Raw genomic sequence first — 18,264 nt, 5'->3', positions numbered from 1 at the left:
AAGAAAATATTTTTAAAAAATGGAAATAAAAAATAAAGTACGATAATACGTCCCGAAAAATTTGAACCAATTTTGGACATAATAAATTAATAAGATTAAAATATAAACTATGACTCTCTCTTTTATTTTATCTATATTACATAACTGTTGCTCTTGAGACAGTAAACGCAAGAACATTGTGTGTATTTGTTTTTAAAAATATTATTCGGTTATGTATTTGTATATATATATATATATATAATAGAAAGCCATATGATATAAAATATTTACATAAAATATTGCTGAAAAATTGTACGATTTTTAAATGATATTTATTTTACAAAGGTACTCGCGACGCACTGCTCAATAATTTTTTAAATGTATCACATCCATATTTTGTAAACATTTATGGCTCTTTACGGAACAAATTCCACTTATGCCGAGTACATCCCTGGCTAACGTGCGCGCGAGAGAGATAGAGAAAGAGAGAGAAAGAGAGAGGTCGGCCTCACCTATCGAGGGAACCTCCAGTCTTGTCGAGTGTTCCGTGACGGTCGGCGAGCGTTGCGATTAATAGCGACTGCACCCGCGAATCGCATTCCGATCTCGCGATTTCCAGTCCGGAGTCTCGCGTCTGGAGGATTACACTCTCCGGAGGGATACGAACGCATCGTGCATAAATCGAGATCGCAGAGAAGCTCCGAGCTGCGCGATGGACGATATCGGAATTGTCATTCGTCAAGTGGTACCAGTATCGAAACGAAGCGAGACGTGCATCGAAGATCGATTCGCGGATCGCTGGTGCAACGCGGTCTGATCGATATCGATGGATTTTTTCTCGCGCTTATTTCATCCGCTCGGCAAAAGTGACACTTTTAATACGCTCTCGCGAATCGCGTTTCCCGGCTCGTAAACCGGATGCAATCTCGTTTCCCATCCGTACAAGTGACGTAATCGCGTTTGAGGAGACGAAACACGGTTGTCGTGTGTACGTCGTTGCGCAGCACGCGTAATTTCCATCAAGAACGTTATCCTATTAACGTGAGATACCTAGGAGACCTTGGCATTAAAGATATTCGGAAGATTGCTAGGTAGAGAGGAAAAGAGAGAGGGAAGATATATTTCTCTTCGGGAATTTTATTTCTTTCGTTGCTGAGATCTTTAACGGACATAGTATACGCAATTATTGCGGTACGGTTGAGAGATAAACATAGGAATATTTTAGCATCTTGTACGCGTTGAGAAGCAAGAGTGGATGACATTTGTTTAAGAAGATTATACTGGGAATCATCTTTAATCCACAGCTCACGATCACAATTCTATTCGCCATCGCGAAGGAGAAAGCTATCGCTGAATACATCCAACTATACAAAGATCGCATTGTTGAGTTGAAATTGTGAAGAGCATTCTTTGGGTTCTCTCTCTTTCTTTTGTACGCTGTCGATCTACACAGAGACGGAACACGTGATTTTCGCTTTATAAAGGAAAAATTAAAATTTTATTAAAAGTTAATCCCGTTGCCATCGTTCAATTTAATTTGAAGAATCGCACGCGAGAGCTTAATTTTTGACCTCCCCGAAGACTCTTTTATCATCGCAAACGGACGCGTCACCAGAGGCAGAGCTAACTTTACCAGGATTACGTTGAGGAGAGCATTTCCGTGATTGCCGAAGGCAACCGTTGAAAAGCGGCGCGTGGATGATCGAGCGACTCGCCTGAAACTCGTTTCGCGCTGCGTGCACTTCATCTCTCTGCATGCACGCCGAAAGCGCGTGATGCTGCGTGCAGTGACCCGCGCGTTTATGCAACGACACCAACGAGAATACTTTGCGGTGAATCTAATGGCTCGCAGCTTCCGAGGAAATTGAGGAAAAATCAGCGAGATAATCGCAAAGAGAGAAGAGTCTCTTTTTATAAAAACTTTTCAAGAGTTCGCGAAGTCCCGTGGCTAAAAATAATCGAACCTGCCGTACGACTTTCGTGCAGTGCGAAAGAATTAACTCATCACAATTCGAATCGACGAATTTAGACGGACAGACAGCGGTGGGGCATCTAATGAAGCCCCGAAGATTACATCACATTTACGAAGGATAATCGATTCGCCGGGGAATTTTTCTGCGAGCATCGATTTATTTCCTGCGTACAATCGAAGCGGTGGTCGAATATTTCGGATTGCTGCGCAGAACGGCGACCGCTTTTACGAAGGATCGGCGCACCTGGAGAGGCAATAACTGCTCGGCGGATATCGGCGAGTACCTCGCGAATCGGTTTGGTATTCGGCGCGCAGGAGGAGAGCGACCGCGTTTACGAGAAAGGACGAGCGTAGCTGAGAGCTCCCGGTCGGCCTGCTCGTTCTGCGCGCGTTAAACCTCTCCGTCTGTTCGCTTTCACCGGAGCCTCGGTTCGCACATAACACGACGGCGGTTCTGGTAGTATTCTCTGGTGTAATAAATCTAATAGCGCGAGCCCGCGCGGAGTAACGGTTTACGACGAATATTACGACGAGATCGGGACGTGCTTGTTCGCGGTACCGCGAGATCGTACGGCTGAGTGCCTTACGAAATCGATAACGAGAGACTCAAGAGAGGATTAACGCGAGAAGATCACCAAGAAGAGAGAAGTCCCTGCGAATTGGATAGCTATAGAAATTTATCAAAAATTCACGAGATCCCGTTGATTGGAGCATATCATCGTAATTATAGCATGAATTAATACTCGGATAAATTTAGACAGTGGGAAAGCGAACGGAAAGAAGCAGGTGGATATTTTAACGCCACTTATCTTCTCGAATCAAGGAAGATAAGATCGGAGCGAGGGAATAGACAATTACCGATGTGCAACGAGATACCGAGGTCGTTGCTCGTGGTGTGTACAAACGCGATTTGATCACTCGAGTTGTCGATAAGAAGCGCAAGATTCCAACGGGGTCATCACATTGACGGCGATGTCGCTGGCGTGAAGACACGAGTCGCGAAGTTGCTGCTCGACGTGTGTATCTCGCTTCGTCTTGTGCATCACTTTTCTCTCTCTCTCTCTCTCTCTATTTACCTTTCAAAAGAAGCCAAACAGCGTAGTAAAAAACCGGCAAGCTGGATGCTACAGACGGTGCCTCGCCTCCTCCGCCCCCGCCCGACATTACTGTCACGCAGGATGACCGGTGAGAAACTTTAAATCATTCTTAACGATTTGTTTTACACGCGCGGGGATAACGCGTTATTAATAATGTATAAATAAAGGTGACAGGCAGATAAAAAATCTTTATATCTGAGATTAATTTCTTCAAAAGATATATGTTGAAAACGTCTCTTTTTCTATTATTTATTTATAAATATTTAAACAAGTATCGTTGTCCAAGTGACGCGCAAAGAATATTTGAAAAATTAAGACGTCTCTTAAATTATATTATCGATTATTTAAGCATTATTATTTAATTCGGTTAAAGATTATCTAGTGTTTGGGAAAGTAATTAATAAGTGGCAGAGAGATTCCGTAGGTTGAAATCGTAACTTGTTTATATGCATATTTAATATTTCGACATGATAATTAAAAAAATAATAAATTTCAATAGACAGATTATTGTTTTATGTCTCGATGAATAAATTTAGGGATTAAGAGTTGAATGATCTCGTAGGTATTTTGCAAATTATCCGAGTATTACTTGAAAAGCCAGGTATCGGACTGTTGCTAATTACATCGTAACGAATTCGATCAGCGATATAGAGACGGATATCGGGATAGACTGGAATTTTGGTGAATAATTTGATATCCTCCGTCTGGTCGGACGGCTTTGATCCACGTACAGCGGGATGATGGGATAACAATCAAGAGCTGAGCCGCGATATATTTCTATCGATTGGGGTTGGCTTTCGGATGGGAATTGTTTCGTGGCCGCGTCACGCGTGCGTACACGTGACACGAAATCGTCAATATCCTGCGTCACGTTTTACTTCCCCTTGGTAAACAGTGAGTGTATCGCATTACGGCGAGGTATATTATATACGAGAGAACGGCACCGATTGAGAGTCACGTTTCGTGGATCGAAACGAATCTCAGCGAGAGAATCCTAGGATTGCATCTATTATAATGAAGGCTCGTCTTATTGCAAAATTTATTAACTATTAAAAACTATGATTACGATATATAAACAATAGCTGCTGGCCGTGTTTATACAGAATTGGATGCATTTTTCGAGTATTAGAGGAAATTTGAATAATTATAAATCAAATAAATTAATATAATTAAATTTAAAATAAAGTAAATAAATAACTTAATTAGGCAGATTAGAAAATTTTGTGTTTTTTAACAAAAAAGGTTAATAAAAATATAACTTTTAAGATTTAAGTAGAATTTCATAACTTTAAATAAAATGCAATTATATCGAAGAATTTAAAGAGAAAGATGTGAAATATACATCACATTAAATAACTCTTTTCATTTTTTTAATGTGGGTATAATTAATACGCTTTGAAAAAAGTCTTTGTAAATAACATTTATTTTGTATTTTTTATCTCTATTTTTCAATGACAAACACGCGGAGCGTGTGATTTGTGAGTACAAATAAATGTACATTTAAAATAAATGTATATTTATTTAATGTTACGTACGCTTATATGTTTATCTCGTCATGCCATTATAATGAAAATGTGACTGTGCATGAATGATCGTCACGAAAGACAATTCTTCATTAATCTTTTGACATCTAACATTTTTGGCACGAAAGTAGGACGATTTTAAAATAGCAGATATAAATTCGATAAGGCGGATATATTTGATTACACTTTTATTTCCATGCGACATATTTTATCTTTGTCGTCATATAAAAGCGTTTTATTAAAAGTTTCTACGTTTTTATAACCAGATATTTTTCCCACGACTTTATGTGAAAAGTGACACTTCTCTTGCTAACGTTTTGTTGCCGCAAACTTCCGGTGATCCTTTTGATAGTATGTTTACAGAGAGTAATATATTGATTTTCTGTTAGCCGAACGAGTATGTCGCGCTTTATCCAGCTGTTTCGTCATGACTTCAAAAAAAAAAAAAAAAAGGGAGAAAGAGTGAGATGATGTAGGATGTGTATCTATACGTGGTGCTCTTTTATAAATAAATATGAACAACAGGCGATTTTCGTCACAAAATTTATACGTTTGAAGATTTTTAATGAGCAATTTTTAAAATCGACATACATAAGGAAAAATTTTGATTTTTATGAAAAAAGTTAGCTATATAAAATTTCATCAAAACAATAGTACTATACAATTTTTTTTTTTCCCCCTAAAGCCGGATATATCTTGTCTCTACGTAACGCTTTTAAGTTAGGATAATTATTGGTTCTCGTGAAACAATCAATTGACTTACAATAGTTATTGTTGTCATTGTAGTGTATTGTTGTATAATGAACGTTATGTCGAGTACGATTTTCTATTGTCGCTAGCTCTTTCCTTTGTTAGTGATTGATACTCGAGGTGGAATACACAAGTCGCTCTATATTTGATAGTTCTCTATCTGTGTGATTAATATGCCTCCTACAGTTCTCGCATTAATTTGTAAGCTTAATAAATGACATTTGACGTATAGTCTTGATGACATTTGCATGAAAGGAGAAGAATGTAAAATATATTTTGTCTTAAATAATATTTTACTTAAGTTTTTATTTTTATCAATTCTCAACAAGATAAATGCATAAGATGAAAAATTATAATTATATATATATAGACTGTTTCTTCATTTTTATATTTAGGAATAAAATCTTTAATGAATTTAAAGTCATTATTTTTATGAAAATTATAAAATTCTAATTAGATATTCATTGAAATTAATATTTCTACAGTTTATTTAGTATACAATTAAACGTAGAAATTGTTTGTAAAGATCGTAAAAAGACGAATCGATGGAACGATCATGCTTCGAGATGTGATTTTTTTTATTGAGATTTCGTTTGTCTAATACTTCACTCATGATGCATAGCTCTGAGGTTTCACGTCAGTATTCTGTATCGACCGACTTCCAATCTGAGCCGCGATGGTTCAGGGTTGGTATGAACACAGCACAAAGTCGATAACTCGGATTACGATCTTTATATCGAAAAAAATAACAAGGTCCTCTGGACGATCTAATAATAGCGGAGGCTTTATTGCTCGCGATACATCAGAGGGTTCGTAGACATATAGATACGAAAACGGAGAGGATTTTATTTAGCGGCACGTGAGACGTTTTACATTCTGTATCGGCTTCCAAGCCAAATTAAATGCTATTATCATCGGAGTTTAAATCCGAACAAAATTCGATGATCCATAGTAAAAATTCGCGAAAGAATTTGTCATACGTTATTGTATTTTCGATATTTTTAACGATTCCATTTCTCGTGGATTTATATGTTGCCGATAAAACAATTATAATTTGATAGCAGATATGATTCGATATCGTTATTCTGACGGACAGTATGTAAAATTCTTATTTGCAATGCATTATCAAGTTTGATTAAAAATTTAACGTTAATGAAAATATTTTTTTCTATTTATTCAACATTATAATCTCTGTTTTTTTAACGCAGCTTAAAATGCGTGATAAATCACGAAAACTTTTTTATCTGATGATTTCTTTAGCAGCGCGTTAATGATATAGTGGTGAAAGGCAGCAGAGAACTTCTTTTTTTTTTTTAGGATTTAAACGATCGAGTAAATTTTTATGAGTTTTACATTCATATTATTCTCTTTACCTTCCCTTTTTAAAATTATATAACTGTAAAATTATATAATTAATTAAAAATCAGATTGAAATGGAGAGTAATATGAGAAAAATACTTGAATTTTTAGTTTATTTTCTGATTTTTACATACGACTATTTAAAAATATCAATAATAATAATCACATGTTGTACATTTTTAATAAAAGATTTTTCAAAGATTAGATTTATAGTAAGAAGACAATTTTACAGAAAGTACTTGAGACTTCATCGTCTTAAGTAGAACGCAATCTTGCGCGCAACTTAAACCCGTCTTACGAGCCAAGGTTATCGAGTGCATTCCATAGGCATGCTCTTCGAAGAACGATATCTTCTAAGGTTCTAATTTCACGAATTCATCCGCATCCGCTTTACTTTTTGCTTCGCGGAAGCTTTGAACTTTGATTGGTAAAGTCTGTTTTGAAGATATGTATAAAAGAGATAAGAAATCACCGAAGATATGTTTTGAAAGTATTTATATAAGAGATTGTTGGTGAATTAAAATTAAAAAGTACTTAAACTTTTTTCAAAAGTTTTTAACACATGCTTTTCTGAAAAAAAAAAAAAAAACATAATCTCTATGGAATATTATAACCAATTATAATAATTATTGATAGACAAAAGTTGTTTTATTAACACTGTATGACTCGCAATATTAGCGAGTAGTAATATTCGTTATAAAAAGTTGCTCGCCTATACTAGATCTTCCCGGAAATTTTCTCGACTTTCTAATCTATTTCTAGATCGTTGAAATGTCTGCGGTAATGCTACTATTTCGCAGGAAGTCATTATGATTTTGTACGCTTGAACTTTATATATATTTTATTATAAGTATACGTGTATATAAGAAAGAAAGATAAAATAATAAATAGAATATAATGAGCGGAGAAGAAGAAAATTCGAATAGTTACGGTTATTAGAGTGGATCTCATAATTATGGAAAAACAAAGACGATCCGTTATGCATGTCTCTCATAATATCGTTTAATGTTTAATGCTTCTGCGTCGCGTGTCCCGTTGAATTAATTGCAGTAATTTATCGTTATTATTGTTATCGATTAAATGCCACATTCGAGATTTAAATGACATTTCTAGGCTGATACGGGCAACATGCCGTAATACGCCGTACGTACTATGTACATTTCTCTATTTGTCGATAAATATATACATAGCAACTCGCGTGCACGATTTACATTTGGTAGTTATTGCGAAGTCGGGCGCTTGTCATTTTCCATTTTTCTTTCGGAAAAATCATAAAATACGGTGATTAAACCGCTGCGAAAGGCGGTGGCAATACTGAGCAAAAATATCGCGCATTCAAACAAAACATAGAACAAATTGTAGACTCGGAGTAATACTAAAATTCTGCACGCCGGACGGCGTTCTCTTTGGAGCACTTTGCAATCTTCCGTGAAATTGACTTCATAACCACACTAGAGAAATACTTGCATAAGTAGATAACGGAATTCACCTGTTCCTTATATAAAGCAATTATGGTTAATAAGATATAACAGGTGTAATTATTGGGCATGCAATACACATATACATATATTTCGATATTTTTTTGATGAATAATTCAATCACAAAAGCGTCGAAAGGGAAATTAAACTCAAAAATTCAATGGGTAGTGCGTTATTCGATTATCTTTTATTATTTCTGCGAATTTACGTTCAGAATAGTTTGGATGATATCGAAGTCCAGATGGCCGATAGACGACCGATGAGACCAGATATTCATTACGTTCAACGATCCCGTCGATTCTACGGCTGATACACTCACCGGGTGCTTATGACACACGACACGTGCCGTTGCAGCTTCGATCCGGTGCATTGTGGCACGCGTGCCACGTGCCACATGTATGCAAAACGTGAATTCTCTTGCCCATTATTTTGCAAAATGTCCGTTACGCGCTGACGATGTAAAAAAGCCCGCGGAAAGTTTTTCGACTATTGTTTCGAGTGGCACATATCCATTTGCGCGTGCATCGATTGTTGTTCGTTCCTCCCTTTAGAAGTGCTTTGATGAAATGTTTACGTACTTATGCCGTGAAGTACCCTTCGCTCTTTCTTTCGAGGGCTGAAAATATTCGCCCCAATACAGAACGGCGATCAAGATTATTATTTAATCGAACAATGGTATTGTTCGTTGAACAATTTTTTACGGTTGCACTATATTAAAATCCCAGGAGGTGTGCCATAGTGCTTTATAACGTATATTAGTGCTCTCGACAGCGGTATGTTGTTCTATGCGAAGATTCTGCAATATTTTGTATCGATAGACTTTGCAATTTATGATTTATTAACAGCATTTGATATTTATATTATATAAGAACGTTTTGTTTTATATATCAAGCATTTAAAAAAATTTATATTTTTGATCGATTGGTCTAATATTGATACTGTTGGATAAAATCTATTTTTTAATTTAATTTAATTTAATTTTATATTTTTATTTATTACTATTTTTATTTACTTTTTTAATAAATTTTATTTATTATTTTTCCTATAGATTGCAACAAAATTTTTCGTATTTCAAGTTAACTAATTTTTAAGATTTAATGAATAATTTGTTAAAGAAAAAAATTTGTTTAAGAAAAAAAATAGATAATAGAAATTTACATGTTATTGATTATTGAACAGTTACATTAACATTTTTCTCGTGAAAATATATCGATGACGGTATTTCAAAATTTTGCAATCATCTGCAATTAATTTCAATGCAATAGATTAGATAAAGCTAATATCATTTAAACTAAGACCTTGAATTTTTATACGTTATATGTAAAAACACTGTGTTTTTCTCGACGCAGATACGATCGATAGTACGTTGCCATTCCCCTTTAGGAAAAGGAGCGACACGAGTTTCCTCTGATTCGTTTTCCGCATCTCGTGTATACAAGGTGTTGAATAAATCTTGATAGGAGAACTTCAGTCTTTATTTGAACTTTATTGAATTCTATTCTTATCTTTCTTGAAATGGATTAAGCTATGATTAAAATGTACCTAATACACACATATACGTAAAAGAAAGCAATATTTTTTTTCATATTATTTAAAAATTATTTATATTTATCATATAAAAATTTCTTTATAGCAAACTGATACCCCAAATGTTTTAGAAGTTCCAAGTTGTTTATAGTTGAAACATTCCATTATTTATTAATAACAATTTTTATAAATTTTTAAGTTATTATCTTAATTGATATTTCTCGATGAAATTCAATTGCTTGAAATTTTATGAAAAATCATGCAATCTCGTTTTTCAACGTTAACAATTATGAGACATCTGGTAGGTGCCGCGAAAAAATCGCATACTAAAGTTTTTCTCAATTTGCTGAACGCGGCGGAAAACGAGCAGCGAACAAAGTTCACTGAGACGTAGAAACGAAAAGTTTTTTAATATATACGAGTCCGAGGATATTTCTCTCTTTCCGTTGCGTCGTATTCTTATTATGCTACGCATTTATGAAGGCATTTTCCTTTTTAATGTGATCGCACGAGAAAGAAAATGAAAGGAATTATAAAATCGGTAGCACATGGTTTCAGCTGAAAACTTGAATGACTTTTTAATAAGGTTTCTTTCTTCGAGAGGAGCGCTCAAGCATTAAATTCTGATGCAAATTCGAATCTTTAATTTTTAATTCCGTTCTTCGTTTTTTCGTAAGAGTTCATTCTCATGGCTGTGTACCTTAAATTTGTTCGAGTTTCGAATTAAAAAATTTTCAAGTTTTGAGAAGAGCATCTCATCCAATTCTTACGACACATTTTCTTCTTTTTATGATACTTTTCAAAGAGAATGTGAATACAGTTGCAACTAGAGAAAGTTTGTGTACAAATTAAATTACCATAGTCTGCGACTCTCTCTTTGCGATTGACTGTGAACGGCCATATATTTTTATTTTACACAAGTATATTATATTCACATGAAAAGAATTGTATTTTGAAAAACATAACTTCGTACATATAGTAGATAAAATCGCACACACACACATATGTCTTTTAGTGGTCGCTTATCGCGACATGTTTTTTTTTATCTTTTCGGAATTTTCCTTTCATGTGTGCGGTAATTCATAAGATTCTGAAGAGACGACTATCTATCTACTGTGTGCTGCGACAACGGGAGCATTGTGCACGGTACAAAGCAAAATGTGCAGCGAGGTGCACCGAAACGGCCGATTGGTTCCGAAGCCATGGCTGGTATTTTATAGTGTGTACATGCTATCTCGCGACGACTATACGCCTACCACGGCACTGTTACTATCCTGCTTAGGAGCATGGTGGCCTCCGTTGGCACACCAGTGGTGCAGCAGCCTTTTACCTACTAACGCCGAGCATAATTAGCATGAAACGTGCCGCGTCCTGCATCATAGAACTCTCCGCACGCTCCCACCTCTATTATTTCTTTGTGATTCTGTAAAAGTTTGTATTTTTATATCGATGAGCTCACGAGTTCTCACGCCTCGACGGACTCTGCGCTATGGCAGCGCGACTATTACGTAATTAAAGTATTTTTAATCGTGCCCTAGGAACTCGCCCTTTACATGTGAAAGAAAATTCTAGTATTATTTTTCAACAGGAAACCGTCAAAGTATTTTGTGTCTATCGAAAGATTTTATCTTGAGAGAAAAATACAGTTTGTTGATATCTCGTACACACACACACAAATTATATATAATATAGGATCTTATATTAAAGAGCATTAAGTGTTGATTACAACTGAAGCTATATTAATTATATGAGATTTTGTATTGTGTTGAGGATTGAATTTTGAACAAGATCTCGTTGAAAAAGGAAAACGAGATACCAACAATACCAAAAGTAACGGCATATTTGATGACCGTTATATTCGTGGAAACAGTGCTCGCATTTTCTTGTACCAGTTTGTATGATGGAATGTACTGGTTTGATCTGGAGCACGGGTTTCATCCGTTTTGTACGACTTGCCTTGAATTGCCTTGGAACTGCCTTGAAATCTAGACATTACCTATTTTCTTAAACGGCGGACGTGTGAGTAACATATTATAATCGTGTTTCATTATTTTTATTACGGATAGTCGCTTTAACGACCGCAAATTGCTGACAATGAAATTGCTCATGCAATTTTCGAGTACTTTCAAATCGATTATATTATCTCCTTATTTACTTCCGTCTCACTAAAGTTGCGCTGAATTATCTGTATATTAAAATTGAGAAAATTGAGATTTTATTTCTTATTTTTTAAATAATGAGTTACTTAAACTAGATTATAACTATTATTCTGAATAATATATTGTACTTTTTTTAGATTTATTTTTATCATTTTCTAATTGTTTGCTAATAGTAAATGCAGTTGGCTTTCGAAAAATTAGAAAATGTTTGAAATAAAAGAAATATGTGTAGATTATGAACTAAATCATTAAAGATACTAAGCGAAAACAAAATGAAATAAATAAATATTTAATTACTTTAAAATAAATGCTTGAAGTTGCAATTATTTGCTGAAATATTAAAGTTTTAATGATGAAGATAAATCAAATTCTTCAAGTTTTTCTTTTTGATGTCATGAAGCAACAAGAAAGATACATTTTTATTCAATCTTGATCAGATGTTTGCAATTATTTCGTCAAGAACTTTCTCACTTTTATTTATTTATTTTTTTTTCGCAATCTTACTCGTTCTCGTCAAACAGGAAACTTTCTATGTATTTTACTGTCAAAAATTTGTCACGTATAACTATCTTTTTCAGCGTAACTAACGAATTTTACTATCCCGTGCGTGACAAAAACCAGTACATGGCGACACTGACACGTGCATGTCAACGCATCGTAAATGTACTGCATATTGCTTTGTAGAAAACAATTACGCGCGTGCATTGCGGAAAGTGGAGAAAAGCGTTGGTGAAATCTCGCTTTTTCTATCTATATTCGCATGAGCGACAACGGTTATACAGCTCTGATTTATTTCTATCTACAACCGCGGGCGTTATAATCCATTTAAGTGAGTTTCTAAATGTCTCTCACAGATCGTTATGGAAAATCACGATAGTTTGAGGATACTATGATGTGTATAACTTTCGAGATTAATTTCTTGATATTATACATTTCTTGATAGAACGCTTTTTACATGCTTTTTATCATTAATTTATAAATATTGAACAAGAGCATTGTTGTTGAAAGTTGTTTTAGAAAATTGTGTCATCTGTTACGATTACTGTAGCAAGATTAATTCATACCGCAATAATAGATTCAGGATTCAGGTTTGAGAAAATTAACAACAGAATGATTTCATATAGAGATTACATTTTGTTTTTTAAGCACTAAATAGGAGTTTATAAATTGTACTTTTTTTAAAGAAAAATATTTCAAAAGATGGTTAATGTGTTATATATTTCTTTAATTTAATTTTTTGGCAGAGTTATAATAAAAGTCTCTGAATAAGATTTTTTTATTATTTTTTTCTCTTTTTAAATAAGTAAGGGATTAAAACCGTTGATCGGAACTATATTTCCATATTTAGCGAATTATTCAAGAATCACTTGAGAACTCAGTTGTTGGACTAGTTGATTACTTAATTTGATCAGCGATGTAGAAATCTATTTCCAACATCGTTATGGAAATTCCCGATACATATTTTTAAAATGCAGAAATAATTACATTTATAAATGTTAGTTTCTAGCATTGCAAAGTGAATTGTATTTGTATTTCTAATTTATATTCTTGGCCTTATTGACTTTTTTAAATCACTCTTTATTGAAAACTCGAATATACAGATGATTAAATATACAGATATAGATGTGTGTATATGATAATTTTATTCTTTGAAGTGGAGTTGATTGTATCCTTTTAGCCATAATCGCTCGATAACAAGTGTCTAAATTTATTTCTACAATTATATCGTATTATAAAAAATAGAGGTAGGGAAATGTGTTATACGCGCGTATGTAGGACGTTTGACCTTTTACTTTCAAGTCACATACAATGACATTGATTACTCATGTTCCAAGGTATAGGTATATATTTTTATTCTCTTTTTGCATCACAATTTGTCTCGATATTATTGCCATAAAGAGGCACAAAAGATAAAGATACGAAATTTTTTAAATTAAAATAATGACGTTATTGAGGACACTAAATTCTACGGATAAGTTATCCATATAATCATTAACTCACGCGACTATCGATCAAATCTTCAAGATGTGTGTCAAGTTTCCAGAACTGTAAACGACACTCGCGTGCTCCACTTTGGAGCGAGAGCCCTTGAACTCCATTTTAAGATCTCACACGCGATTGTTCACCGTTAAAATTTTCAGGTATATAATGCATATTGCATAAAAGTCATCATACATGGTTGATGCAAAATACAAAAAAAAAAATTCGGTGCTGCTTTTTTTCAATTTTTTCAAACAATAGAAAATAATAATAATAAATTGAAAATAAATATTTGTCGTATATTTGGTTATATAACAAGATTATATACGAGATCGTATGACAATTTTTTAAAACAAATTTGGTTTTTATATATACATATGTGTGTGTATTCTGTGATGCCTTTATTTTGTATTGTATACCCGCGTACAGCTGATTAAAAGTAAAGAGCGAAGGTTTCCTCTTGTAGCAGAGAGCCGCAAGCGCGCGTGAATTCACCGCTGGAACCGCGCGAGAAGAGCGTGAAGCTACATTTCGCGACACCAGGCCGCGGGCTAGAAAGTAGCTGGCGACTTATTGCGTTTGTGTTCGTCGTGTATTTCATTTTGCTGCTTTGAGCCGGTTGCAACGGCATTTACATCGGATAGGATCGGTAGGAATCGGATCGACGTCCTCACCGCCGTGAAATCGATACGGCCACGCGAGAACTTTTTTCGATACTTTATGTACCTATTTTATAATTTAAAAACTAATTAGAGGAATTTGATAAGCACCGTATATTTTTATATGTATCTCATATATGCAGATTGCTCTTGCGTTAATTTTTCGGTGCTATTCAGGATCTCGAAAATACCCTTGAGATCTCTAATTATGTACGCTTAGCTTGAAACGAGTGATAGCCAAAAATAAATGTGACCTGGACTGAAATTAGTTTAAAATATTCGAAGTCTTCGATTATATTCTCTCTCTCTCTCTCTCTCTCTACTTCGTCTTGTTATTCAAATCGATCAATGAGTCGCGATATCTCACTTAGAAGATATTTCAGTTCAGTAAAGTAATATAGAATATTGAAAATTATTTCGCGCGTGTGACTCTGATAACAAACAATGATGGCAATAAATTAATTTCTAAGCATTATTCTTTCATATCGCATGTCTCTTTTTTTATTCAATTTAATGTTATCATGATGAAGAAATATATGTTTGATATTTGCATACAGATATTGCATTTTAAGGCATTTTAATTTTAAATATTAAATATAATATCCCCAAACAACCGTTATTAACATTTTCATATGAAAACTGTCATTATTTTTTTCGATTCTAATAATCATGTCTAATTAGAAAGAGAATATTATTAGATAATAATAAAACGTCTCTTGTATGAATATCAGGATATTATTGTTTTTAGAAAAGCTATATTTCTTTATGTACAATACACGTACGTTATATTATGATATCTAATTTAAACAAACAATATCACAAGTTTTAGGTGATTTAATAATCGATTGAATTTTTTTCTCTTTTTCATAACTGTTTTTCATCAGTTTATAATACGTCTTTTATTGCATATTTATATATAACTACATATTGTTAATAGCTATTTCGAATATAAATGGTATATGGATGGTAGGTATGTTTTGTGTTAACGACCATCGATAAGGAGAACGCTATCGCAGTTTGTCGATGGTAAAGAACATGTACTATTTTACCATGTATTGAGAAGGGAGAGAGCCAGATCCATTTTCCTTAGCTCGAGCTGTTCGACATCGACAGCTGCCGCCGCTCTTTTAAAAGATGCGTGTAAATAAAACGAGCTCGAAATAAAGGGAGCACGAAAATCGTTATTTCGGGGATGAAATATTTGCGGGTTACGAAAATTTTTATGTTAAGAAATAGCAACGCCGAACGAAGTTGAAGTAGTTAGACAGAATAAGTTTGCTCGAATAGTTGTATATTCAAAAGAAAAAAAGAAGAAGAAACCGTTTCGGCTTTCATTTACGGACGAAGTACTCCTTGTCTCGGTTGCATCGAGTACGTCGTCTTGAATGCCTTTAGAAATACCGAGTCGCTCTTCTTTATCGTTGTTTCCTTTCACCTTTTTCTACTCTTTCAATTAAAAAGAAAAAAACCATGCAGTTCGATGTCACCTTGTGCTTCCTCGGCTACTCGAGACTTCCTCTCAATTTCGAGATCCAACGCATACGTCGAGAGAGGAAAAAAGACGTGTTTTTATTCGATTCATTGAAGAGAAAAATTACTTTTTATTATTATACTAAACGTGTGATTTATATATGAATTTATTATTGTATTTCAAATTTGGAGAATATCATTATTAATTAATTTGATGAAATAATTGTTAAAAAAATATGACAATTTGTTTGAGTTTTGAAATTTTAGTAAAATGTCAGGATAAAAAACATGGCTTAGAATGAAATATAATAGAGAAAGAAAGATGTATAAATAAACGACGATGGAGGGAATACTCGAGAGTTGTTTTAATCTAATTAGTTGTTCGCTCGAAGTTAATTTCCTCATCGATCAGCTGTCAGATCACTTCTATCATACTGCTCACTTTCGAAGTGCTACATACTTCAAATTGACTTTATTCCACCCACTTCAATCTACCATTTATTATTATAATCGAACAATTTTTCTGGCTTGATATATTCCCGAAATATTTTTACCTTGAAATATTCACGAGATTGCTCCTACCAAAGCGCAAGGAATCTCCCTTCTTTATTCTATAGCCGCGGGAATTGTGATATCGATCCTATTTGTCTTTTGACCCGTATCGTACGCGGTAATGGTGTATACGAAGAAAAATATCTGTTACAAAAAAAATCTGCTTTTCCTTAAGTCAAAAAGGTATGTTTTCCGAGTTTTCGTAGTCCTTAAGCGAGGCACGTGTTTGCCATCTGCATTCTTTGATAGTCGACCCTCCGCAGAATATACTATAGTCTATATTCGTATACTATAGTCTATGGTCTATAAAAATCCAATTCAAACAGATAGTTTAAGATTTATATACTGATTTTCAAAAAGAAAGTTCTCTTGTGAAGTCAGCCGACATAAAACAAATTAACTTTCTAATTAGCTAACTTATTAACAAACAAACTAAAAAGAGAGTTTTACTAATTTTTCAGATGAAATAATGTATACATACGAGAAAAGATAACAGAATATTAATTTATTTTTGGGATTAATTTAAATTGACACATATGTGTGTGATATTTAATATATATAGGATATTATATGATATCTATTATACACTAATGCTTTTAATGCATAAATTTAAATATGTTAAATATAGAAACTTGTAAAAACTTTGTTATTAATTTAAGACAGTAAAATGCTTTTTTTTCTTCGCACGTATTTTTGCAAACATTTATATGACATTCTGTGCTCGTAATAAGTTCAGAAATAATATATCAGAGTTGTGGCGTAAGAACCCACCCTATATATTGCTTTTGTAGGGGTCGTAATACTTCGTTATATCCGGTTGTGCTCCTAGAAAATCCTCCTACTGCTTCGTCGTCAGTCGGTATTTTTCCTGAAGTGGCTTCGACCTAATAACTTCTACGACAGGCGCGCAACGTTTACGAGACTTTCCTTTCTCTCTTTTCTCCTGTTTTACTTTTTATTCCTTTTTACAAATTTTATATTTTTCTTTCGTTATACTGTATGTAATTTTTTTCATATTTATATTCCTTTTTTTCTACATTCTCGCGGTTATGTGGTCATTTCTCAATGCTGTTATCGACAGGTATATCAAAAGCAGAGAGATAGAGAAAGAGAGAAAGGGAAAGAATGAATTACGTGATGATTTTAGCGGGGTGTTTTTCACGTAGCCATCCGACCGTTCGCGAGGAAATAATACATGTTGTCATTTTTGAAATTTGTTTCAACTCCAGTGAATCTATCGATGCATTTCTCGATTCGAATTGCATAACTAGATCAGATCGAATCAAATTAGGATAACGTGTGCTCAATTAGAAAGGCATTGCCGTTCATTCATTATCGGGAATTATCACCAAGGGGAGATCAGAATCATTTTCTGGACAAACATCAGTCAATTCTAGTATTACTGTATACATAGTTACTTATCATTGATAACGACGCATTCTAAATCGAAACAGATGTGTCGTATCAGAATTTACAAATCTCATGAATTATTTTATATCTGTGTAAAAACTCGTAATATAAATACATCTATGGAGAAATTCGTCTTTCGTTGCTTTCGTTTATCATATTTTATTCGATCATATTTTTGATATAATAACTTTCTTACTTTTATAAAAGTGATAAATATTTTTAAACAATCATATTTTTTATTGTAAGCATATTGCGAAGTTACATTTAAAATTTATTAAAATTTCAACGTCAATAATATTTTGTTATATGAGATGTGAGAAACAAAAATTTTGCTGTTTTAATTTTTTGA

General features: G+C 33.9%; 1 protein-coding gene across 1 annotated transcript in view; it reads left to right on the top strand.

Moving 5' to 3' along the window:
• The first annotated feature begins 347 nt into the window (after nt 1-347).
• The window catches only part of LOC115243675 (rap guanine nucleotide exchange factor 2-like), an 86,520-nt gene continuing 68,603 nt past the window's right edge, over nt 348-18,264 (top strand). Inside the window, exon 1 of the mRNA XM_029820841.1 lies at nt 348-3,136. The gene's annotated coding sequence lies outside the window, so the exon portion shown is untranslated. The remainder of the gene's footprint in view (nt 3,137-18,264) is intronic.

This window comes from Formica exsecta, unplaced genomic scaffold (genome assembly GCF_003651465.1).
Source record: "Formica exsecta isolate Colony F162 unplaced genomic scaffold, ASM365146v1 scaffold72, whole genome shotgun sequence".
Lineage (NCBI taxonomy): Eukaryota > Metazoa > Arthropoda > Insecta > Hymenoptera > Formicidae > Formica > Formica exsecta.
Note: the sequence above shows the minus strand (reverse complement) of the source record. Positions and strands in the feature narration are given on the sequence as shown.